Source organism: Podarcis liolepis, assembly GCF_965112155.1.
Source record: "Podarcis liolepis genome assembly, chromosome: 3".
NCBI classification, from domain to species: Eukaryota; Metazoa; Chordata; class Lepidosauria; order Squamata; family Lacertidae; genus Podarcis; species Podarcis liolepis.
Window position 1 is genome coordinate 1,972,389 of NC_139557.1, and position 26,151 is coordinate 1,998,539.

At 41.6% G+C, this 26,151-nt stretch overlaps 1 protein-coding gene and 1 long non-coding RNA gene across 7 annotated transcripts in view; both read left to right on the forward strand.

Annotated features, from left to right (window-relative positions):
• Positions 1–26,151, forward strand: part of SUPT3H (SPT3 homolog, SAGA and STAGA complex component) — a 301,316-nt gene that overhangs the window by 92,852 nt on the left and 182,313 nt on the right. The gene's annotated exons all lie outside the window — the stretch shown is intronic.
• On the forward strand, positions 661–24,792 carry LOC310703235. The gene is made up of 3 exons (XR_014524025.1): positions 661–729; positions 18,533–18,583; positions 24,054–24,792. It is a non-coding gene; the product is annotated as an uncharacterized lncRNA (long non-coding RNA).

Consider the following 26,151-nt stretch of genomic DNA (forward strand, 5'->3'; position numbering starts at 1 on the left):
AAAGAAGCTGTAATTGTGATGATTTTAATTGGCTTTTTTATCCTTGGATTAAAAAGAAAAGTCACAGAAAGCTCAATAGGCTGCAAAGTAAGGTGTGGTTGCTGCATTGTCTGTGTTCAAGTGATTTCAAGATGATGCACAATTGTTAACTTCGTGGAATAAAGAGTTGAGAAACTTAAGAGTTCTTTAAAAGGCAATTGAAATTGTAAGTCACTTTGATAATTTTTTTGTAGTGAGAAATAGAATAATAATAATAATAATACTGTTGTCACTTTATGCTGATATCTATTTATCGGCCAGTGTTTCCCAGGTCCCTCCCTGGAACCGGGGGGGGGGGGTGAGGAGTTTTAGAGAGCAGTGGGAAGGCAGGACCTTCAGTCTTTGCAGCTGCCTCCCTGGGACAAGGCTCCCTAGACCTGGACGGTCTGGGTTTCTTTGGATAAAGAGGTCATTTCCCGGACATCGGGTGCTTTATTGTTTTCTTGCTGACCCCTGGCTGACTCCACCTCCTGACTCCCGCTATGCAGAACTCTTCATTGAAGCCCCTTGATTTGGGGAGTCTGAGCAAGGCAAGAGCCACCTGGGGAAAGTGGCCGTGCGCTCCCTGCCTGCCCCCCCCCAACCAGGCATCAAAAGCAGGTGCCTCCCCCCAAAGAATCCTAGGATGGGAGCTCAGTGAGGGGTCAACTACCAGTTCCTGAATTCTGTGAGGAAAGCTTTGTGCTTTAAGTATTGACCTTCAGAAACTGGCTTTTGAGTTGACTTTAATAATGAGGTATTTTTGACTGTTAAGAACTTGCAAGCTTTTCAAGTTCCCGAAGGAGTTTTCTTACTCTCAAATGGGTTGAGCTGTTCAGTTTCTGTTAATTGGTTCTTGTGGGAAACTTGCAGATTCTAGCTTCACCAATTAACTCAAGCTGGTGTCAATTTACTCTTGGCAGAAAGCCCAGGTCTGCTTGACCTAGAAACTACTCACTCTGATTGGTTAACGACCAGCACTCAACTCTGTTATCAAGGGATTGTTAGCTCAGTTTGATGTGAGGTGTGTTAGGAGTTAGAAGTGCTGTGTATGGTTATGAGAGAGAGAGAGAAAGAGAGGATTTATTTTGCTTTTATTTGTATGCAGAAACTCTGCTGGTTTTATTTTTCCTTTTTAATAAATCCTGTAAATAGTTATTCTGAGTCTAGCTGACTAGTCATTACTGCCGCAACTAGCTTCTTCGCTGTGCAGGAAAACTCTGCTACGTTTGGGCTAAAGCCAGTAGGGCTATGCCTGACACTTCAAAGTTCCATGAGGTTATGGGCATTGTGCTGCCAGCCTGAGTTGTGGTGGTGTCAGCATCAACGGTGTTGGTTCCAGTAGTCCCAGAAGTTGTTGTTCCTGTCGGTGCAGCAGATGGACACTGGCTGGTTCCTGACTGTGGTGAGCTGGTGACACAGCGGACACAAGGACAACAGCTGCAGCGTGTGAGTGCTGGGTGCTGTGGTTCCTGTTTTCTCTCTCGGTGGTCGTGAGTAGCTGGTTCCGGGTTCCAGGGACATCGCTCTCAAGATGACCTCACAACCAGTTCAGATGGCTTTTGAGCGTCTGAATGACTCCAATTACTTGCTGTGGTCGGAACGCATGCAGGCAGTGCTGCAGAGGGATCGTCTCTGGCAAGTGGTGAGTAAGTTTCCTGCGAAGCCTGATGATGAAGACCTCGATAAAGACCAAAGAGCAAGGGCCACAATTGTCTTGGGGCTGGAAGATTCCCAGTTGCCGTATGTGAGGGGAATCAATACAGCTAGAGGTGTGTGGCAAGCACTTAAAGAACTCCATGTGCGTGAGACAGCGGTTTCCAAGCTGTTCATTCGCAAGGCATTGTACAAGGCAATGTTACAGCCTGGGGTTACAATGCAGGAACACCTACACAGTTTACAGTTAAAGTTTACTGCGCTACAGGAAAGAGACAGTGCGTTAGACCAGCAGGAGAAGGTGGCTATTATTTTGAGTTCTCTCCCGGAAAGCTGGGATAATTTAGTTTTGTCTCTAGAAGGCATACAGGAGCGTGATTTATCAGTCAGTTACGTTACTGGGCGTTTGATTGAAGAATGGCAGAAGAGGCAAGAAAGGTTGTTGGCTGCAGAGGCTTCTACAGGTGGACGGTTTGGAAGGAGTTCTCATGCCGTGCCAGAGGTGAAGCAAAAGCAGCGTACCGGTGAGGAGTCAGCGTTTGCTGTTAGGCGTTGTTTCCGATGTGGGTCTTCAGCGCATCTAAAACGACAATGTCCGGAGTTGGTCAAGTCTCAGTTGCCGGTGCAGGAGCAGAGACGAGATCAGCAGCAGCAGCAGCGTAAAAAGAAATTCTTCAAACAAAAACAGTCGGCTCAGCTGGTGACCGGCGAGGTCAAGATTGCTGATGAGAAACAAACGGTCTGGGTGGTCGATTCGGGAGCGTCTCGCCACATCGTGGATTCAGATGAATTGTTTGTTTCCAAGAACTCAGCACAGCGCAGCCAGGTGGCTCTAGCAGACGGAAGTACTTCCGAAGTGATTTCGGGGGGTGCAGTTTTTGTTCCTTGTCTTCGTGAATGCCTGCAAAATGTACTTTGTGTGCCGTCATTAAGGAGCAATCTGATGTCTGTAGATTGTTTGCTAAAAGCTGGGTTTAAAGTGTATTTTGAAGGAGACAGTTGCATTATTAAGAAGGCTGGTGAGATTTTAGGCACTGCTAAGTCAGAGGGAGGCTTGTTTTGGCTTAAAGCAGGATCTCAAGTTGCAGCAGTAGTCAGTAAATCTCAGCCTGCAGTGAATAACAAAGCTATACATGACAACTGTGTGCACTTATTGCATAGGAAAATGGGGCATGCTTGCTGGAAAAGTGTACTAAAAATGTCTGAATTGGCTGATGGGGGTAATTTAAAGAGTTGTAACAAGTACCTTGATTGTAATGTTTGTAAAAAGGTTAAAACCCACAGAGTCTCTTACCCCAGAAGTGACAGAGTTAGTGAGTCACCGCTACAGCTGGTTCACATGGACGTAATTGGTCCATTTGCTGTAAGCAGGGGTGGATCGCGCTTTTCATTAACAATTGTGGATGACGCCACGCGTTACTCTTGGGTTTTTCCCATGAAGAATAAGGGTGACGTGTTCACTAAGTTTAAAGGCTGGGTGGCATCTGTGGAAAGATTTCTGTCCATTAAACTCAAAAGGATTCAGACAGACAGAGGTGGCGAATTTATGTCAAATGCCTTTAAAGATTGGTTACAAAAGCGTGGCATTGGGCATAGAAAAACGAACGTTTTTTCCCCAGAGGAGAATGGCGTTGCAGAGCGAAAAAACAGATCTTTACAAGATATGATGTTTGCCATGCTTGATGATGCTGATTTACCCATGTCTTATTGGGGGGAGAGCATGCTCACCGCGTGTTATCTCCAAAATAGGCTCTTTCATCAAACAATAGGTACAACCCCGTACTTCAAATTGTTTCAGAAAAAACCCAAAATTGACCATTTGCATGTGTTTGGATCAAAAGCCTGGGTATTAATTCCGAAACAAATGAGAAAGAAGGGAGATCCTAAGACCAAACAGTTAGTGTTTGTGGGTTACCAGGAGCTGGGAAAAGGTTTCCGCTTTGCTGAAGGGACAAATGGCATTGTGATCTCCAGGAATGCCAGTTTTTGTGAACATAGTGGCTGGGAGAGACTACATGCCAATACTGAGGTTTGGTTTGAACCTTCCCAGGAGCTTCATGACTCTGAAGGTAGACACAGAGAATCAGAGTCTGAGGGGGAGGAAAGTTCAGATAAGAGCTCTCAAGAAAGTGGGAGACCAGTTGCTAAGCAACAAAAGAGAGGTCGTAGTTCTGAGGAGGAAAGTGGGTCAGAAGAAAAATTTTCTCCCAGAAGATCTAAAAGACAAAACAAAGGAGTGCCTCCGGTGCGTTTTTCTCCAGATACTACAAATGTGTTTAGTGTAATTGCAGAACCCAAGAGTTTTCAGGAGGTGTTAAAGTTGCCAAAAGAGGAGGCAGAGCTCTGGAAACAGGCAATGGAGGAAGAGATGTCCTCTCTGAATGAGCACAAGGTTTTTACACCAGTGGCAGCGCCTGAGGGGGCAAAGATTGTAGGCTGCAGGTGGGTGTACAAACTTAAACCTCTGGTGACAGGAGAGTACAAATACAAAGCTCGTTTAGTTGCTCAAGGATACTCTCAGAGGCCTGGAAAAGATTATGACGAGACTTTTTCCCCTACTGCTAAGGGGGACAGTGTAAGGCTGATTCTAACACTTGGAGCAAAGAGAAAACTCCTGTTAAACCATTTTGATATCCAGACTGCATATTTACATGCATCAATATCAGAAGACCTGTATCTAGCCGAACCGCCTGGTTATGAGACAGGTTCCAATAGAGTGTTAAAATTAAACAAAGCTCTATATGGTCTCAAACAGGCTGCAAGATCTTGGAACAAATGTTTCCATGAGGCCTTAGTGTCTTTTGGTTTTAAGCAGAGTACAGCTGACAATTGTGTTTATGTACGTGGTACAGGCAGTGATCAAGAGTTTTGTCTGATTTATGTAGATGATGTTTTGTATGCTTGCAAAACAGATAAACAAACTAAAAGGTTTGCCAAGCAATTGTCCAGTAAGTTCAAAGTGAAGGACTTAGGCCCGGTTAGGACATATCTAGGGTTGGAAGTGTGCTGGGCCCAAGATGGCAGCTGCCTAATTAGTCAGCAGAACAAAGTTAAACAACTACTGACTACATACAGGATGCAGGATTGCAAAGGGGCAGCGGTGCCTATGGATCCAGGTTTCATAAAAACACTTCATATAGATGAGAGTCCTGAATTTGAACATCCTGATGTATATCACTCTGTAATTGGAAGTTTATTGTATTTAGCACAGTGGTCCAGACCTGATATTAGCTATGCAGTAGGCATATTAAGTAGATTGGTCTCAAAACCCACACTAAATGCCTGGAAAGGGGTAAAACAAGTTCTGAGATATCTCAAACAGACAATTGGCTATATGTTACAATTAAATTCTTCCGAGGATGAAATGTTGAGTTGCTACTGTGATAGTGACTGGGGAAATTTGCCAGATAGAAAATCTGTCACAGGACTAGTCATAATGGTCGGTGGAGCTTTAATCAGCTGGCGGTCACGCAAGCAAGACGTTGTAAGTGTGTCATCAACGGAATCAGAGTATGCCGCATTGAGTGAATTGTGCAACGAGGTGATTTATTTCAAGCATTTGTTAGCAGATTTAAATGTAAATTGTGGAGAACCAGTACGAGTTTACAGTACATTGATAATCAAGCTTGTATAACCTTAAGTAAAACAGAGGGTTTCAAATCGCGTTCCAAACATATCTCTGTAAAATACCAAAATGTACGTTGCTGTGTACAAGACAATGTAATCACCTGTACTTATGTGTCAAGTGAAGAAAATGTAGCAGATGTGTTAACTAAACCATTGGCAAAGATAAAGAACAAGCGAATGTGCAAGGGTTTAGGTTTGCTGGAAAAATGATCTCCTACATAGGTGTATTTGATGTTAATTGTTCAGCAGAATCTGTGAGGGGGTGTTCAGTTTCTGTTAATTGGTTCTTGTGGGAAACTTGCAGATTCTAGCTTCACCAATTAACTCAAGCTGGTGTCAATTTACTCTTGGCAGAAAGCCCAGGTCTGCTTGACCTAGAAACTACTCACTCTGATTGGTTAACGACCAGCACTCAACTCTGTTATCAAGGGATTGTTAGCTCAGTTTGATGTGAGGTGTGTTAGGAGTTAGAAGTGCTGTGTATGGTTATGAGAGAGAGAGAGAAAGAGAGGATTTATTTTGCTTTTATTTGTATGCAGAAACTCTGCTGGTTTTATTTTTCCTTTTTAATAAATCCTGTAAATAGTTATTCTGAGTCTAGCTGACTAGTCATTACTGCCGCAACTAGCTTCTTCGCTGTGCAGGAAAACTCTGCTACGTTTGGGCTAAAGCCAGTAGGGCTATGCCTGACACTTCAAAGTTCCATGATGAGCTTCAGTAAAGAGTTTTGGATCGGTGAGCCTGTTCTTTTGTTTATTCTCCTTATACAGCAAGTTTGGGGATAAATGCTTCCATTTTGCAGATATCGTGTCTGCAGCACTTAAAAAAAAAAATATCTGAATCTCTGCTAGTGGTTCCTGATTCAGTTTAGGGCACTTTAGAGAGACCTTGCTTCAGTACAAACCAGTCTTGAATTTGCCCAATGTGGCCTTGCTTCGGTTCTTAATTTGGGATTTGCCCAAATCCTTTGCACATCTCTAGTGGTCATTTTAGGCGCACTTACTGTGGATTAAGCCCTGTGGAACTCTGTGAGACTGCTTCCAAGTAAACAGGCATTAGACTAGACAGCTGTTACACATAGTACAATGGCCAGCACATCGTCTCAACAAGCAGACAAGATCAAGTACAGTGGCACCTCAGGTTACAGACACTTCAGGTTACAGACTTGGCTAACCCAGAAGTTAAGGTTAAGAACTTTACCTCAGGATAAGAACAGAAATCACACAGCGGCGGCAGGAGGCCCCGTTAGCTAAAGTGTTACCTGAGGTTAAGAACAGTTTCAGGTTATGAATGGACCTCCGGAATGAATTAAGTTCTTAACCAGAGGTACCACTGTACAGGATTATAATTTTAAAATATAAGGGGTAAAGGGTTGCAGCAATTCCTGACAGATGGTGGATAAAGAAAGTTGGGTGGAAAAAAGCCACCTTGAGCTAGAACGGCAAGATGCAGAGCCCTCAGGTCTGAAGCTCCTGGGTCAGGATCCGCGGAAGCCCTGTGCAAGATCTCCCCCAAGGCAGAGGAGGTTGGAGGTGGGAGCTTCCCTCCTCCTCCTCCGTGGGCTTCTTCCCAGGGTGACGTGCCCCATCCGCCCCTCAGGGGCAGAAAGTGCCTTCTTGACCCTTGAACGCCCCTGGGTCTCGTCCACTCAGTGTACCAGAGAGGAGGTTGCCCCCTCTGAACGTGCGCACGGCCATCCTCGTCGCTCGTCTTACATATCTGATATTCCAAGTAGTGAGAGGATAATTCAGAATAGTGTGATTTTGGAGTTAGTGTTTTCAACTCTGTAATATTCAGTATTTCAAACCATTATATTTAAAGACTTTGCAATTTTTAACTTGGCTTTCATGACAGAAAGTTTGAAATGCTTTTTCCCCAAACAGTTTCTACTGTTTTATTATACCTGGACTGTTCTTTGGATAGTTGGATATAATATTTATAAACGTAATCAGGAGGCAAGTACACCATTTTAGAAAATATTTAAATTTCTCTTGCCACATGGTGTGTGCATGTGTGTGGCCATATTTTTATTTTAAAAAATGTTAAATGAAGCATATTACTTCTTATTTTTTCTATGCATGGGTGGTCACTTGCTTCGTCCTGTAAGTGTGAGCCCCACTCATTCATTTCTATGTAGCTTTATTGTTTCAAATTTCTTCCTGTAGTTAATTGCTCTCATTATATAGTCATTTTTTTTTTTTTTTTTAGTTTCATAAAGTTTAGTTTTCAGGATTCTGGAGCTTTTTGACTGCATAATGTCAACAGTCTACTGATTTAAATGTTGCTCTCTCAATAAATTCTAGCAAAGTATTAAGAAAACTCCTGGTGTTTTTGGAATAAACAGAATCGTGAACTTCATCTTTCAGCTTTTGTACACTTTGCCCAATTTCAAAAGTTGTCAAGTCATTGTAAATTATTTTTTCTTTATGTAGAATGTCTAATGTGCCTATCATCTCTTCCGCTCTTGTATTGGTATGTGAGCTTCAAATTGATTGCAGTCTGGACTCCACGAAGCTTTATTCCTCCATTTGCAAAACCCCTCAAACTTCTGTTCTGAAGGATGGTAAATCTGATATTCAAGAAACAGACTTCCTTCAGAAAGGAGAGGAGCTTCATGAGTGAGCAATGCCCCTTTACCGTAGGAGGCAATCTCTTAGTTTTGCTGCAGAGAGTATTTTCCAAACAACCATAAAAGAAAATTTACAGAATGTACCCCCCCCCCCCAGGACTCTGGCAAGGTAAGCGGAAGGGAATTAATTGCCTTCCTGCCCGAGAGCTGTGGGCAGGGCCCATAGTTTTGAGGAAAACTTGGGGGTGAGCTCTGCCTAAAATGTCTTTTGTTCTCAATGCAGCACAAATACAGTTGGTACTATATAATAGTTGGTGCTGTGTAACCCTAAAAGCAGCCTTTTATATATTGGGAGTTTGGTTTGAGGCAGGAACTGGAAACGAAAAGCATTCATGGTTCACAAACCTATCAGTTATTATGCTGCATGTTACATGGTTAGGTCACAAACCATTGAATTCAAGTTACAGGAAAGGAGATTCTGAAATTAGGAATAATTTTATGACGGTGAGAGCTCTTCATTAGTGGAATGGACTCCCTGTGAACTCTCCTTCCTTGGAAGTTTTTCAATAGAGGTTGGGTGACCATGTCAGCAATGCTTTAGTTGAGATTCTTGCATTGCAGGGGGTTGGACTAGATGACCCTCACAAGTCCCTTCCAATCCTAAAATTCTTTCATCTGCTTAAAAAAAACCTAAACGTGGCCATTTTCAACTGGTCTGGGAGGGGGGAGTTTGGGAACCACTGGACTAGTAGATCAGAGTAATCTTGGCACTGCTTTCAGTGGAGAGCTCCTAGTAATGGGTTAAAGAGGCAAAGGAATTCATTATATTGCCAGTTTCTTTCCCTTTGTCCAGATGTTTTAGAATTCCTTCGAAGTGGGTGTTTCAAACACCTCACGTTAGCAGCTGTGCTGATCTTGTTGAATGGCCCTGAGTGGAAGGGATCTTGTCCGCTGTTGATGGCGCTGGCGTATTGGGTGCTGGTGTCTGCACTGCTATGGACAAAGTGAAGGGCCTGGAATACATTTCCTTCCCGGATTCGTTCCCATCCCTCCAGTTAAAGGAGGGTGAAAAATGAAATGCCAACGTGGGTATTCTACCATTCTAAGCCTACACTGGCAGGAGGCTTCTGTCAATGATGCCCCTGACTAATCATTGTGCGGGGATTACAGCAGAATTGATGGGGGGGCCACAGTGGTGGTGGTGGCCTTTGCCATGGCCTCTTGCGAGAGAAAGATCCCTCCTGCTGCAGGAGCTGTGAAGCGCAGCCATCACAGGCTCATGATTTCTGTTGACATGGCCTTGTCTTAAAAACGGGTGTCAGTTTTGTGGAAGCCATGAGGCTGCTTGTTTCCCCAGACGATAAATGGCGGCCGCCTTCAGCCTTGTAGCACCAGCCACTCCAGAGCCTTGGCTCCACCAGCTGCCTTATCATAGACATTGTTGTGTCTCTGTAATTTTACAATCTTTCGGTGTAATCTGGTGGAAATAAGTTGCTACTGACTACTTTTTTCAGCATTTGAAAAATAACTGAAATCATAATCCTAAAGGTTATTATATTTGCTCTGTGAAATATAGGTGCTAAGAGCAATTTTTGGTATGTAAAACTTTTAAGGTACTTAGGAAGTTTTCATTGCCCAAACATTTAAGATATAACTATTATATTGGATCAAATGAGATCTCCATTATTTCAATATATTTAATTTAGGCATATTATATAGCAAATATTACCATGCCAAAATGTTAAACTTGAAAATAAAATCAATGACAATAGGATACCATATAATTTTGTCCACTGTGCTTTCCTTCGATGTAGCCATATTTTTCTCTGCAACATTAAAAAAAAACAACCCTTAGGGAATATTTACTTTTTTACTTTCTTTCAAAATACTCAGATCCTTAATAAAGCTATAATCATATTTTGTAATTTAGTACACCATTTGTATTTGGTTTTGGTTTTTTTAAATTGTGATGGAGAGTGTCTGCATTATCTGAACCCGCATACTAAAGAGCACCTAAAGAAAAAGAACATTTAAAAAGGACTGGGCTTTTTTTGGCGGTTGCTGTTAATTTTGAAAAGTATAATAAGAATAAAATAGTGTAACTATTATTATATTAACTACTGTTATGATATACACGCAAACTAATGCTAACTAAGGCCTGATATGTTGGGATTAGTTTGAGGACTTCTGGAATTCTGCCATTTTAGATGCAGGTGTATTATGCTGCTGCTGCTAGAGTTTCTAGTCATAACTTGGTGATCCTTGTGCAATGTTGTAGAAACTGCCAATATTGCACCCGTTTTATTCCAGTAGGAACTGTTTGGAAAGGGCTAGTGTTGTGATGTTTTGTCTTCTAATTAAATGTATTTTTATTGGGGGGTTTTATATTCTTCAGTTTAGTTAGTGTTCAGTTGCTTTTAAATGACTTATCCTTTCTACATTTTTAGCTTGTTCTATTATATTTGTAAGCTGCCTGGGAAAAAGGCGGGATATAAATAAATAAATAATAAAGCAATAATAATATGTACTGTCACATTCACTCAAAAGCACTAGATGGCTTTATAGTCAGATTATTATGCCATTTTACCTATCTAAATTCTTGGACTTCATGGATGTGTATCAGAAGAGTGGTAAGGCTGTGCCATAATAAACTCAAATTTCTTATATGGTAAATTGCAAATACCACTGTGAAAGGATGTATAATTAGTTTTCCACTATGAAAAGCCAGATAATTCAAAAGACAAGTTGAGTTCTGATGGCAGAGTGTAATTAGTTATGCACAATGTTATACAACTTTGAAAGGAAGGGGGAAAACATTTCGGATTTTGTTAAATGTGAAAATAACTACATATTTAAGAATTGAGCAGTACCCTTTTTATAAAAGGAAAGCCTGTAAATTAAAACAAGAAGCTGTAATCTTCTGGAAATTCAGCTCTAGGCATTTGGTAAAAAGCTTTGAGAACATTAATGTTTTAGTTGGAACTGGTGTGGAAGAGGTATTATTTTAAACAAAAAAAGTCTACAGCTATCTGGTTGTGAATGTTTCTCAATTACAGTGGCGTCCATGATCTTTGGGTCTGGATGAAGATTTGGCTAGAACTGTTCCACATCCTAGTCTGCTGCCTCTGAATTAGAAACAGCATGTGAGAATTATATGTCCTATAATCCACTCCATACTGCAGAATAAGAAATTCTGCGAAAAATTATAATGTATGGTATAAAATTACAGTGGTGACGTATTCCCTTCTGTTTTAGTTAGTTGTATGTAAAGAAATTCATGAAAAATGTATGACTGATGAGGCTAGAATTAATCTGTAGTTACAAGCTAAAGACAACCATGTTTCATGTTTGGTGCTTCCTGCATTTAATTCAATAGAAAACCTTGAAAGTGGGAATTATTTGTTTTTTCTGAGCATGCTACCAGGCAACTGAAGTAGATTTTTGCTTTGACTGTTCTAATTTGTATTTAGCTATTTCCATGTATGAACCTAAAGCTTATAAATTCTTGGAAGAAATTTGTACAGTTAAAGCAGCATCTTCAGCTACTTCTTGTAAAAAAATGTACACATCTTAGACACTTAAAAAATATTAAGTGATTTATAAATGCTTTAAAATAAATGAATAATTGGTGAAGCTGAAGCATTTGAATCAGTTTGTTTCTTTTTAAAAACAAGTTTAATATACTTTAGTTGAAAAATCTCTTCTCAAAAAAAGTTATCTACTACATTTACTTGAATCACAAAAAATATTCTTGGGTATGTAGGTGGTACAGTGGTGCCTTGCAAGACGAAATTAATCCGTTCCGCAAGCCTCTTCATCTAGCGGTTTTTTCGTCTTGCGAAGCAACCCTATTAGCGGCTTAGCGGCTTAGCGCTATTAGTGGTTTAGCGGCTATTAAAGGCTTAGCGGCTATTAAAGGCTTAGCGGCTATTAAAGGCTTAGCGGCTATTAAAGGATTAGCGGATTAGCGGCTAAAAGTCTATTAGCGGCTTAGAAAAGGGGGGGGAGCGGAAAAAAATCGGAACACTTGCAAGACGTTTTCGTCTTGCAAAGCAAGCCCATAGGGGAAATCGTCTTGCGAAGCAGCTCAAAAACGGAAAACTCTTTCGTCTAGTGAGTTTTCCGTCTTGGGAGGCATTCGTCTTGCGGGGCACCACTGTATTTGACAAAGCCCTACTCAGAGTAGACTTATTGAAATTAGTGTACTAAGTGAAGCCAATCAGTTTCTATGAGTATGACCCTATCTATGTATCTAAATCCTATAAAATGAATATAAAATCCAATGTGGATTCATCTATTAAAGTACCTTAGCCTTAATGCTGATGCTTAAAATCAATTGGAAGAATAAATATTGGTGAAACTTGTCATATCATAGGTTAGCTTTGGGGATTTGCAGCAGTCCCCTCAAAGGAGAGGCAAGGATCAGAATCTTGAATGAAGATCCATCCTGCACGGCTCCTCTGTACCCCTGGCCTACCCAGCGCCAGCAGGGCGTTTTCTGGCCTTGAGAAGCGGTCAGAGGTAGCCAGGGATGGGAAGTTTGCAAAGCCTGCAATTTTCGCAAAGGGAGCCAGGCAATCTGTGAAGCATTTGGCATCCTGGCCTGGCCAGCAGAAGCTCCTCTGTCTTGGTACTTCTAGTCAGCTGTGGGCGGCCATTTCAATCTCCATGATACCCAGCTGCAAATAACAGTTTTGGGCAAGGGGGGAAGGTGGGGGCACATTTGATGGGGCTATTTTCTCTTTTGAGAGAATACGTTGGCTTATTTCCTGGCCAATTCAGTGTTAACTGTGGGAGATTAATTGGACACTGGAAACAGGATATTTGTACATAAACCTAGAAATGGCCAGTGTCTTCTTTTTTCTTTTTCTGTCGCAGTTTTTTGGGAATCTTCAAAACATAAATGCAGGTGACAGCTGAAAGCCTCTTTTCAAATTGGTTGGGTAAATAATAGGTACTAGCACTGAGGATTCAATCCCAGTCTTGCAAAAAATTCAGCTGAAATGGAAGCTTCTAAGTTTCTGCCCATCACTGAAAGCAAGTGTAATTCCATGCAGCTTGTTTTCTTGTGCAGGAAAGTATTGACAAAAAAGCTGAAACTTCAAAAGAGAAAAACCTGCCTGGTGGGCATACAAAATAGGGAGGTTTTGTGCAATACATTAAGGCTTGTACCACTATAATTTTACAGATATGAGTCTAATTTGGTTGGCTAATTCAAGATGTCAGGCTCTCAATGGTAGCAGTTAGGTTGTGGTTTGATTTTTAAAAACTTTTTATTTTGTTTTTCTCTTGGAATAGCTGGGAAAACTTAAGGAAGCAAAGTGTGTTTTAATGCTAAAGGGAAGTTGCCTTATATAAAACTTCCCCCCAGCATCACAAAAAACATGGATATAAAGTATGATGATGAGATAATAAAAAAGATTAATTCTTTATGAGGGGCTATCCTCTGTATTTCAACAAACATCTGTGTAAGTACAATTATGCCATGGGGGGGGGGGGGGATGGGACAGTTTCACACTTTCATATAGCAGAGTGGGGGAAATGCGATACTTAGAGGACGTAAACCATCATATCAGCACAATTGTTAATTCATGTTCCATAGAGATGACGTTCTTTTCAAAGCTGTCTTCTTCACTAGCTCAGTCTAGTGAAGGCCATAGTGATGCCAAGTCTTGTCCTCAGATCCAAATTATGCAGTAGTTCATGTTAGCTAACAAGTGTAAACCACATATTAAAGCTCACATATTTACAACATGATTTTTCCTACTTAAAATTATCCTTTGCAAACAGCATTAAATTTTAAACCAATATTTTTCTTCTAATGAGATTTTGGCATTAGTTTTCCATAACAAAGCATAATGTCAGAGGCAGGCAGCCCATCTAAGTATATGATTAATGCAATGAGCTAACAAACTAAGAGATTTAAGGTTGCTAAGCTACAATTATTTTTAAATTAAATGAAGAAACTCATCAGACTAGAGCATGATTACTTCAGTTATTCAAATGGGAACACGTGTCTTAAGTTTTATTTTGCCTGCTTTGCAGTGAGTAGAAAAGTTTATGTACTGTAAAAACTGGCAGTAGTCCTTAAGAAAGGAGCGATTCTCCTGCCCCATCCCCAAAATCCTACCAATGAGTGCTTGGCGGAAATAATATTTTGGTGTCAAACCAGTTAAAGAAAGAAGGGAAGGAAGTACTCAGAATTTTCACTTTCTGAAAGAAATCAATGAGCACTAAGTTAAACAAATAAAGTGAGACGTCTGCATTATTATTATTCCAACATCACCATCATTATTCTAAAAATGTATGCCCTGCTTTTCACTACCTGGGTCCCTAAGTGGCTTACAAAAAAATCTGCAAGCAACTGCAGACAGGTAAGCAGCAGTAACTGCTCCCCCTTCCCCCTTTTCATTTATCAGTGTCCTGAGGAATCATTTATTTATTCATTTTGGAAATTTATTCCCTGCTTTTCTCCACCAGGGTCCCTAAAAGGCTTGGGAGATAAAAACACACAATATACAAAAATGAAAACATTAATTAAGCACTAGAGATTAAAAAACATAAGAGTAGCAAGGCATATGTCTTATTTCTAGTGGGAGGCAATTAGGCCCAGTGCACAGAAGCGCCTGGTTGGCCTGAGCGGTTCTTCTGGTTGCCTCTGATGATATTGGTGATCAGTTTGGGACTTAATGCGGTCTGGTGTTCCTTAAAGCACCCTGACTGTAAGTTGTTCAGGGATTCATGCACTAGTACAAGAAACCAGAACCTGGCCCAATAGCAGTTGGCGAGCAAACATTATCTTGATTCAGGCCACAGATTATAGAATCATATTTTAAAACGAATTCAGCAGTTTGACATTGGATGTGATGGGAGCATGCAGGGCAGGTTTCTCTACTGTTGCTAGAAAGAGCCCATAAATAAAAAAATTGGAATAGCCAAAACCTATGAAAAATAGTTGGGCATGTGAGCTGCCTTCATGCTGCCAGAAACAGTAGATGCTAAAAGCTACCCTTGAACTAGGAAGAATAGTGTTGGCGAAGGGTCATCTAGTCTTCAGATGTCTGGTCAGAATCTCCTTTCTTGTACCTTGGATCCATTGGTTTGAGTCCTACCATCCAGAGCAGAAGAAAACAAGCCTGCTCCCTCCTCCATGGGACAGCCCTTGAGATATTTGAAGATGGCTATCATATCTCCTCAGTGGCGCTGTGGATTAAACCACTAAGCCCCTCGGGCTTGCCGATCAGAAGGTTGGCAGTTCGAATCCCCACGATGGGGTGAGCTCCCGTTGCTTGGTCCCTGCTCTTGCCAACCTAGCAGTTCGAAAGCACGTCAAAGTGCAAGTAGATCAATAGGTACCGCTCTGGCGGGAAGGTAAACGGCGTTTCCGTGCACTGCTCTGGTACACCAGAAGAGGCTTAGTCATGCTGGCCACATGACCCAGAAGCTGTACGCCGGCTCCCTCGGCCAATAAAGCGAGACAAGCGCTGCAACCCCAGAGTCAGTCATGACTGGACCTAATGGTCAGGGGTCCCTTTACCTTTATCATAGCTCCTCTCAGTCTCTTCCAGGCTAAATATCCCTCAACCGTTCCTCATAAGGCTTGGTTTCCAGACCCTTGATCATCCTAGTTGCCCTCTTCTGCACATGTTCCAGAACTAGCAAGGTCTCTTGCCAAGTATGGTTGCTAAAAATATTAAATTATCTGGAACCTTATGAAAGCATGTTATCATATACTGCAATGTATAAAATGGGTTATAGAATAAAATGGCATATTAGCTAATTAGAAAGAAGTTGCATCCCCCCCCTCTTTTTTTAGACCTTATAGTTTGAAACCCTGTTTGGAGCTTGGCATTCCTGTGGGGGGTGTTTTATGACGCAGTCCTTTGACTGTGTACAGTGGTACCTTGGGTTACAGACGCTTCAGGTTACAGACTCCGCTAACCCAGAAATAGTACTTCGGGTTAAGAACTTTGCTTCAGGATGAGAACAGAAATCACACAGAGGCCCCAGTAGCTAAAGTGGTGCTTCAGGTTAAGAACAGCTTCAGGTTAAGAACGGACCTCCGGAGCGAATGAAGTTCTTAACCAGAGATACCTCTGTATTGTCTATGCTGAGTAGCAGGAGTGCTCCAGGATTTCAGACGATATCAGGGACTGACCTTCCTGCATGCAAAGCCTGCGCTCTCCCATTGAGTGTATTAATGCCAGGGGATATCTAAGGTGAAAGATGTTTGTGTAATGCTAAACATAAGTGTAGAGAGTGGTTTTAGTAAAGGTACCACTGCTGTATTTTATCAAGTGCCAAAATCGTATAATGAATGCCTTTCATTTTTTTTTAAAAAAAGAGAAACATATAAATGCAAAAATGCCACCCAGCTAGTAGAGATCTTCCTAATTTTACCTGATTGTATTTCTGAAGAAATATGGCAAGATCGTCGTAAATTTTCAACATGAACTGCATTTTTGTTGCCAATTTCCATATCCTTCTAAAAGTGCTGAAGCGTGCATTTGCTATTTATGTTTGCAGTAGACTGAGTACACTTTTACTATTTGTGGTTTTAGAAATTGGAAACAACCAAACAGTGGTGCTATGGTCTAAAAAAATAAATTTTAAACAGCTGTGGGACAGTATTTTTAGAATGGTAGGAGTCCCTATTAAGACAGAGTGGCAAGCATTCCTGTATGTGCAGCAGTGTTACCCAGGGAGACCCAAAGCTAGAATTCCATTATCTTCAAACTCATTTTCAGATTATTTGAATAAATTTTGACCAATGGAGAGCAATATTTTTGGAGATGAAAGTGACACAAATGCTGTTTTGTCAAGAGCTCTTGTGTTCTTGTCTAACTTTCCCCCCCTCCTGCAAGAAATGCCAGATTCTGCACTAAGGATAATTTTTTAAAATTACACTGTGCAAATGAAAGTTGCATGCAACCTTTTCATCTAATTATGCACTTTTACACTCACTCCAGCTGTTTGAAAAAGCTACAATTAAGAAAATGTGTAAAGACTTTTAAAAAATCACAAAAATCATTCTCGTACAATACTGTAACAATTCATTATATTACAATATAATGCAGGCATAGGCAAACTCAGCCCTCCACATGTTTTGAGATTTCAGTTCCCATCACCCCTGACCACTGGTCCCATTAGCTAGGGATGATGGGAGTTGTAGTCCCAAAACATCTGGAGAGACGAGTTTGCCTATGCCTGATATAATGTAATATTACAATTAATAAATAATCATAGATGGTGCAAGATGAGCAATTTACAGATCAGTTTCCATTTTGGGGCACTGAAGGTACATGTATAATTTGCCTTTGTCTTGATGGCTAAGATTCCATTGAAGCTTCCACTGAAACATACAAGAACCTCATCTAATTGCAAAATAATTTTCTATCACGAATATTTGGCTACTTGTATCTTGTGAGACAGGGGTGGAAAACGCATATAAAAAACGCTGTGAAAATGCTTTTTAAAAAAAGTTTTGAAAAATACATTGAATTTTGCATAGCTCACTGTCGCCATCTAGCTTCAGATTTGTATATTGCCCCTTAAAACACATTTAAAACGTTTTATTTGCCACTGTTTAGTTGAGTGCGGGGTGTTTCATTATTAGGGAGCCTGTACTAAGTGACTCCCATCCAGGGAGGTTGAGTGCTGCCCCCATGAAGTGCCCGGCAGTGGCTCTTAGTAGCACGCTGCCCAACCTGGGGGCTCCTGCCTTCCCTTGCGATGGGGAAGTGATTTATGAAGGGGGTTGCCTTGGTTTCTCCTAGAGTGGTCCACTGGTTTTGTACTTGGAATCCAAATTGGGTCCCTTTGGGGGGGGGTGCTCCCATAGATTCTCATGGGTTGAAAAACCTGACCTTTAAGACTGTTTTTGTGGGCCTCACTTTGCCCAGTGGGCGTCATCTTCTGATTCCTAGCTCTGTGTGTTCCACCGGGGAAAAGCGGTGTCATGCCTAAAGTGACGTCTGTTTCATGGGTCCCAAGATGTGGTGTCGCCCTCCTTTTGCTCCCGCCTTTCCTATTTGCATAGCTGATATTTGACCAGTTGGGCACCCCCTCACCATTACACCAAGCATTATAGAATTGGCTTTCTGCCATCAGCTGATGCAATGTTTGGCAGGAAAGTGCTTGGGAGAGTTTTGCCACTTGAGGGGTAAAGGGGCAGATGAAGCTCTGCTCTGTTATATCCCTATGAGGAATGTCATCCCCCCTCCATCTGGTAAAAATAGAAATTTTACTCTGGGAGTGGGGTGGGGGATGTGAAAAGTTCTGATGCCCCTGCCTGTCTCCAGTAGGGGTGGTCATCCCAGTGAGGAATGTCATTGCCCCCCCCCCATCTGTAAACTGAAATTGACAACAAGGAAAATTTCAAATATTTTTCACATTCCTTATGCTAAGGCTTTTGGTTGGTTACTTCTTAGGAAGATCTGAACATTGAATCTAAGCAAGTTCTATAAATCATTCTAGAAAGAAATATTTTATTTGCTTCTAGGCCTATGGTTTATATATTTTTTTCTTTTTATATCAAAAGCTAGAGTTGTTTGGTTTATTTAACTTGGCCAAGGTGTATGGGTGGTGATTTGATGGTCAGTTAAGTATAATTGCTGGATTATTAAAGGGGATTACATTGTCTGTCTCTTTATTTTACTACAGAGTAGCTGCTCATGAAAGATAAACAGATGCCTTATCACTATTTTTTTAAAGGTAATATTCATTTTGTGTGAAGGGGTTATGCACGTGAATAATCAGTTTCAATAGACCTCTCTTAGGAGGGTTTGAGCTCTAAGAACCTTAGTTAAGTTTGTCCCACAAATAGCTGCTCCTGGAAAAAGTTGTGTTTTCTTTGGTCCACGGGACTTCCTCTTGGAATTTCTGAGCTTTGACCAGTTAAAATGTCTTTGTGTGGTCTGCTGCTTGAGGGCTTGAAAAGGGGACCTCATCCTTACAATTTTTTCCCTGAGAAACAGCAACACCAGGCTTCCTTTTAAAAAATCCCTTTTAGAAAAGAAAAGAAAACCCCATTCCTTCTAAAATTTAGCCCAAAGCTTGGTATGTACACATAAATATCCACTTTTTAAAACATTGTTCCACCCAAAATAGTCGTCAGATGTCATCTTTGCTTTTTACCACCCTCTTCTTCATTAAAATAATATGCGGACTTTTTATATAAAAAGAATACTATGTTTCACCCTTCTTGAAGTGTTTTCCTAAAACATCAATTGAAATAGTCAAAATAGTAGTTTGAAATAAATAATAAATTTCTTTACTAAAATTATTAATATTTTCTAACCATTCCAGTATACTGGAATGAAATAAAATACTGTACTGTGAGTATGACACATTTTGAAACTTTTAAAATAGGTCCTTTATTTAGAATATGGATAGAACTATGTAGTATCTTCAATTCACATTGCAAATGTCTCAGATTCAGAATTAACTATCTCTAGAATCATAGAATCACGGATTTTGAGGGACCCCAGGGGTCATCTAGTCCAACCCCCTGCAATGCTGAAATCTCAGCTCAAGCATCCAGGACAGATGGCCGCCCAAGCTCTGCTTAAGAACCTCCAAGGAAGGAGAGTCTGCCGCCTTCCAAGGGAGACCATTCCAAGGTTAAACAGCTCTTACTGTCAGAAAGTTCGTAATAATGTTGAGTTGGACGCTTCTTTCTTCTTACTTAAATCCATTGGTTCAGGTCCTGCCCTCAGGGGCAGCAGAAAACAGCCTTGCTCCACCTTCCATGGGACAGCCCTTTAGATATTTGAAGATGACTCCCATATCTCCTCTCAGTCTGCTCTTATCCAGGCTCAACATACCCAGCTCCCTCAACTGTTCCTCATAAGGAACTCTTGAACACCCTCATTCATGGTGTGCTTTGTAGCAAAGCACCAGATGTGTGCGTCATGTCTAGGTGCGCATAGACAGCGGACGTCATTAAGGTTTTCTGTTCGTGTGGCAAAGCGTCTCTCATTGACCCCAAGTGAAAGGCACCTTCGGACAGGGGTGGGCAATGTTGCTGGACTCCTACTCCTAACAGCCTCTAGCAAGCCCGGCCAGTGGCTCAGGGACAATGGGGGCTGTAGTCAAGGCCATCCCTGATCTAAGAAGTAGCATGCAAGAGATGGGAGAATGTCTCTTTGGGGAAGAGGCATCCCCTCCCTCATGAGAGAAAATGGAGAATGCCTCTTCTTAGATTGGGGTGGGGAAGCTGTAGCCCTCTAAGTGCTGCCAGACTCCAGCTCCCATCAGCCCTAGCCAACATGGCCAACAGCCAGGGATGATGGGAGTTCGAGTCCAAGCATATCTCAAAGGCCACAGTGAGACAAGGAAAGAATGTCCTTTATCACCCCACTTTTTTGCAATAGTTTTGGAATCCCCTGGCTAGGGCTGCTAAAACAGTCAAGAAATGTAAAGGAATTAAAGGTAAAGTAATTCAATCATCTTAAAGTATCATTGTAGAGCTGTGCTATGGTGAATAAGGTTAAAAGGTGAATAAGGAGGTATCAGGGTTCCTTGCCTTCACTTAAAGGAATGTGAGCTCAGATAAATTAATGTTTTGGGCTTGCTGTTTTTATTTAAATTGAATTATATTGTAGAATTGTTGCACATTGTAGATATTCAAGATTTTTTTTTGTAGAAGGATACATTTGCTTTGAAGTTTATTGCTTTGTAAGATTTGCATAATTCAATATAACTCCACAGCAATTGTTGTTTGTTATTTTCAGTTCTTTTACAGTTTGATTCTCAGTAGATTAAAAGGTGGGAGAAAATAAGGAATTAGATATGCACTGGAAAGCATGATAGAGTAATATATGCTGCGGAAACCCTCTTAAAGAGGAAAGTTTCACATTTTTTAGATGATAGGAAGTGATTTCCATATTGAAATTTTGTAGAGATTCTTGCAAAATACTATTTAGAAGGGATCTAGGTCTTGAAATATCAGAGATTCTCTGGGGAAAGGTTCATAATATGATTTGAGTTTTCCCCATTTTATTCCTTTTGAAGCAAAGCTCAGTAGAATATGATGTTCCCATGGCTTGTGACTTCTGTTAAATTAAATAAGATCTTGAAAATTAATGTGGGGTGTGTGTGTGTTATATAATTTGTTTCAACAGCATCATGCTTACGCTGTGTCTAGCTGTGAGCCAGTTTCATCTAGCTGTGAGCCAGTTTCATCTTTGCATAATATTTGCTCCAGTTATTGTACCACTGCTTCTCTTTTTTTATGCATATCCCTTTGCCAGTCTCCTATAATAAAATGCCTAAACATTTTCTTAAAATTATCCCTGATACTACACTAATCCACTGTGCGCTTACATGCGTGCTCCACGCTGCAGCCTTGGGAGCGGCTCTGAAACAGCTGGTGCAAATTTAGAACACAAAACTCTGTACCTTAAGCCCCTGTGGCTGAAGGCAGTCAAAACCAATAAGGATAAAAATGGGAATGACAAGTTTGGGAAATCCTTATTAAAAAGAACTTGAAAAATCCAGTGTGAGATGAAAAGGCTCTGCTTGTAGTCCAAAGGAGAAGCACAACTGATATACCTAGGTTTTTTGAAATTAAATGACAATTTCTCATGTGGTTTGGGCATCCGTTGCTTCTTGGATCTTCAGGGGGTGTCTGCTATTTATATATTGGCCTGTGTCAAATTCAATAAAACAGGAAAAATAGAAAGCACCAGACAACATATAATCCATTGCTGTAGTCCAGCAGAAACAGGAGCAATTAGCCATATACATTTGTGAAGGGTTGAGATGTAGGTGACCACTGTGAGCTTCCTAAGCAATTTGCTTCATGTTTAAAACTTGTTAAATGTTAAAACTAGCCCTAGATAATTTGCAGTTGTGATGGGGACAACAAAACTCCCATTAAGCCTAGCCTTGCCCCCCTGCGCTGGAATGTCATGCTCACTCGCAATCTTCACAATGCAACAGCAACCTGTAGCACTCCTGCCATTTGCGCCCCTTTAGCCCAGTATTTTTCATACTTGTCTTGTCAACCCCCCCCGCAAAAAAATAATAATAAAAATATTGCACCTTTGCTTTGCTAGTTTTTACAGTGTGGACAAACTGTGCTAATCTAACTCTTAATCAGTGGGATGGGATTCATCCTGTTGCAGCCCTAGGGCAGAAGCCACTACTCAGAAGCAAGTATCATTGGCTTTAAGTGAAATGAACGTCGAACTACAGCCTAAGTGCGACATGGAGGACTTGGCTTTGTGGGGACAGCAACTGTTTCTTCCTGCCGTGGTAGAAGATGCGCTGGAAGGAGAAGGGAAGAGGAAAGAGAGGCACTTGATACATGACCGTGGTGGTATCGTGGGAAATGAAGTATTGGATTTCCTGTTGATTTAGAGGGAATGAAAAATGTTTTTTATTAGAGGGGAAGGGTAACGCACAAACACCCTCGGAGAGGAAAGGGAAGGGGGGAGAGATCAAAGGCAGAGACTGAGGCATGGTGGAAGCCACCGTAAAGCAGTACAATCAGGTTGCAGTTCTGTAGGGAACCAGCTGCCGTGGGATCCAGGGGGTGCAGTGGGGGGAAAGCTGCTCCTTGCTGTTTTCTCTGAAGTGCACAGTCCCTTTGGGGGGATGAGGGAGTTCACCTGTGGGTAAAAACCAACATAGTTGGCTCCATGGGTAGCTAGCACTGCACTTTGAGAGGTACAAATTAGGTCAGTTCCCTTAAAAATGCAGACAAAACTAAATGCTGTGCTGTTCCTCTGAGGAAGTACACGTTGTGAGGAAGTTTGCAGTGATCTACCATAAGCTTTCTGGATTTGTGCACCCTCCTATAGTAGAGAGCGGTATGCAACTAAATAGTTGTGCTAGCGAGAGCCCAGTGACGTTTCCCCCTCTCCTCCCCTGCATGTGCCCCCCCCCCCAAAAGCAGCTCTGTAGGGTTGGTGGAAATCCTCAGAACAGATTTGGGGAGCCTGGAGGGAGAGGAGAGGTGGAAGGGTAGGTAAATTCATGTGCCCACAGAACATTAGATCTACATCGCCTAGAACCCTCAGTCTAAAAAATGTTTAAGGACTTAGAAATTCTGTTGGCTTTAGTGGAAGTTATTTAAGTGCATGCTTTATTCTTCCATTGACATCCATAGGATAGAAAGGTGATCAGTGCTGGCCAGGTGATGCCCAAAGTATTTACAGTAGCAAAGCTGCTTATTTCACATATTTGAGAGGTGGCAAAAGCTGAGACCAGGAGTGGTTTGGTAAAACATGGGGTGTACTCATTATGACTAAGTTATAAATTTTCAGACGGTCGGTATCCTTGTTAAACTTCTACATAGATACCCCCAGGACCTCATAAATAAAGTCCTATTTTATAGCAAGGTAAAAAAATTCAAATGATGTCTGAATAAAAGGGCACTTTCATAACTTCTCACTCTAGGACAACATTCAAAGCATACAGTCCACCAATATCAGGATAAACTGCTCTGAATAAGTTGAATTTCATTATTTTATTATTGTTTATAGAGAGTTTCAGTTTCATTTTTTTATAATCAGCATTTTTGTAGGTTAGAGGCAAGAAATAATTTACATTCCAATATCATTATTACTTTAAAAAGGTAAAGGGTAAAGGGACCCCTGACCATTAGGTCCTTTGTGTTCATATCAAAGGAATTATGTTTTTAAAAAATCAAATCTTTTACTACTGTATCATACATAGAGCACATTTGGGTTCTCAGCACTGCTTTGTGAATTATCATGGTAATTATTTTACATACATTTAAGATACAGTGGTACCTTGGTCTACAACCATAATCCGTTCAGGAGGTCCGGTTGTAAACCAAAACAGGTTGTAACCCAAGGCGCGCTTTCGCCAATGGGGCCTCCCCCACCAAATTGGTTGTAATCCAAAAAAGGGGACACACACTTCTGGGTTTGACGTGGTTGTAATCCAAAATGGTTGTAATCCAAAGCGGTTGCAAACCAAGGTACCACTGTAATATATTTGTCTTAGTCTGTATTTTTTACGTTTAATTTCCCTCTGACCTCCAGCTTACTTTTAAAAAAAATGTCATGTGCAAATTAGGATATTTATCCAAATTAGAACAAGTGCTTCATGCACCTGATAAAATGGATGCTAATGCACAAAAATCCATGTTGTTAGTTGCTAGTATTTAAGGTGCCCATGCCTGGCTCTTTGTTGCGTTTTGTTGCAACAGAACATCACAGCTTCCCTCCAGAAAATGCCTGCTTGTTTTGTTATTGAATACCAGAAAAGGAGATGCATGAATGATGGTGCTTCACTGAGCATTTTAATTTAGTGAAAAGTGAATTCCCATCATCTGAGAGAAAGTTACTGTGTGATTTGGACCTGCACAACGACACCCCCCAAGGTGAGCACAGCTCCACCCATCAGGAACTTGATAACATATTTCAGCTGCCTGTCTGGAACTGCAGAAACTGGGAGCATCAGGGCGCAAAAGCATCTGACAGTCCATAATAAGTAGCTGTGTGGACTTTGCTGGGCAAGCCTGGCAGAGATGGTGAGCCATCTAAGAGAGTACAATTGCTCCCGTGTTTCCGCAGCAGCTAGTAAATATTACAATTATCACCCACCCTAGAGATTGCTTAGGTTCTTTTCAATTGCTGGTATTTGTGCTTAATTTTCAGATCCATTTCAAGAACAATTTTCCTTCTCAGCCTCCACCTCCTTTGAGAAACGTTACAGATGTCTAAACACACATGCACAATTTTCTAATTCCAGTGCTTTTTTCTATTAAAAAATGTTTAGGGGTATGCATACCCCCACATCCCCCCAGAAAAAAGCACTGTCTAATTCTTTTCGAAATAAAAATTGTGGACAGCAGGAAAACCCACCATAATTCACTTACATGTGCAAAAACAGCTGTTTTCACAAGCTAAACCAATATTTTTAGTTTCTAGTTTTGCTTATACTTGCAAAAACTGTCTATGTTGTTCATCTTAACGGAAAACTTTGCATCTAGATTTTCATATTTTAGATATTATTTGTGTTAATGCAAAGAACCTATTTTTAGCGTACTGTAAAAAAATAGTGTACTGTAGATGTATTCTTATTCTTATTAATTAAAAAAACAAACTTCAGCTAAACTTTTCTGTACACTATTTTTATGTTTTATATTTTTTGTTGTTTCAGAGCTTTCTAGTCTGCTGCTCTGTTCACATTTTCCTGGTTCATGCACATAAAAATGTAGTTCTCATTTCAAATAGTGCTTTGAAATTCTAAGGGCAGGCTCCAGAGGGCAGCAAGGTGGGGGCATTTACCAGGACCCCCGCACAGTGGCGTAGCGTGGGTGCAAGGGGGGCCGGCCGCACCGGGCGCAACATCTGGGGGGGGGCGCGCTCGCTGCCTCCGGAGTCGCCGAAGAGCCTCGGGCGCAGGCTGTAGCAGAGCCGCATGTCTCGCGGAACCGACGAGCTGTGCGCGCGTCCGGGCTGAAGGCGTCCGGCAGGCAGCGGCTCTCAGCGCTCGCCGTGGTCCCCGCACGTCAGGGCCGCGGAGGACGCACCAGGCAGTCCCTCCTCACAGCCCCGCCTCCGCCGCTGCTGCTGCAGCTGCTGGGCCATGTTGCATTTTCCTCGCCTCTCTGCCCCCCTCCTCCTCCAGGCAAGCAGCGTCATTTGGGCGGCAGCGCCAGCGGCAACTCGCCTCAGATCACCTGACGCGGCAGGTTAGGGGTTAGGGGGGGCGCAAATTACTTGCCTTGCCCCGGGTTAGGGGGCGCAAATTACTTGCCTTGCCCCGGGTGCTGACAACTCACGCTACGCCGCTGCCCCCACAAAGGAACCATTGTGCCAACAGCACTGTCACTGTCAGTTTGCACAGAATATTTAGCTAGATAAGAGACAGCAAGGGGAAATCAGCCCTTGCAGATTAAGAGGCAGGGGGCTCACTAAGGAAGTCTGGCTTGAAGGTCCCTCAGCTCTGAACCGGCACTGTTGCGCTTCACCTCTTTACCTGCAACTCCCTGTATTTGGGTAATGGGATGCAATATGGTGCTTTGGTCCATTCATACATGCAAATCACGTTTTCATGCTGCTATTTTGCATTGCTGGACATTCATGTGTGTATTGTTATAGGAGTTCTAAGGTCTCATATATATAAATCATATGCTCATACATTTACAAGGCTCATAAATCATATGCTCATAAATTTACATAAGTATATAAATCACGTGTCTGAAATTGTACAGGAGAGCAATCCTGAAGTCATCTTGACTCTTCCATGACCTCAAATACTCCTCTGCAGTGAGGAAGGAAAATGGGAAAGCCTCCCCC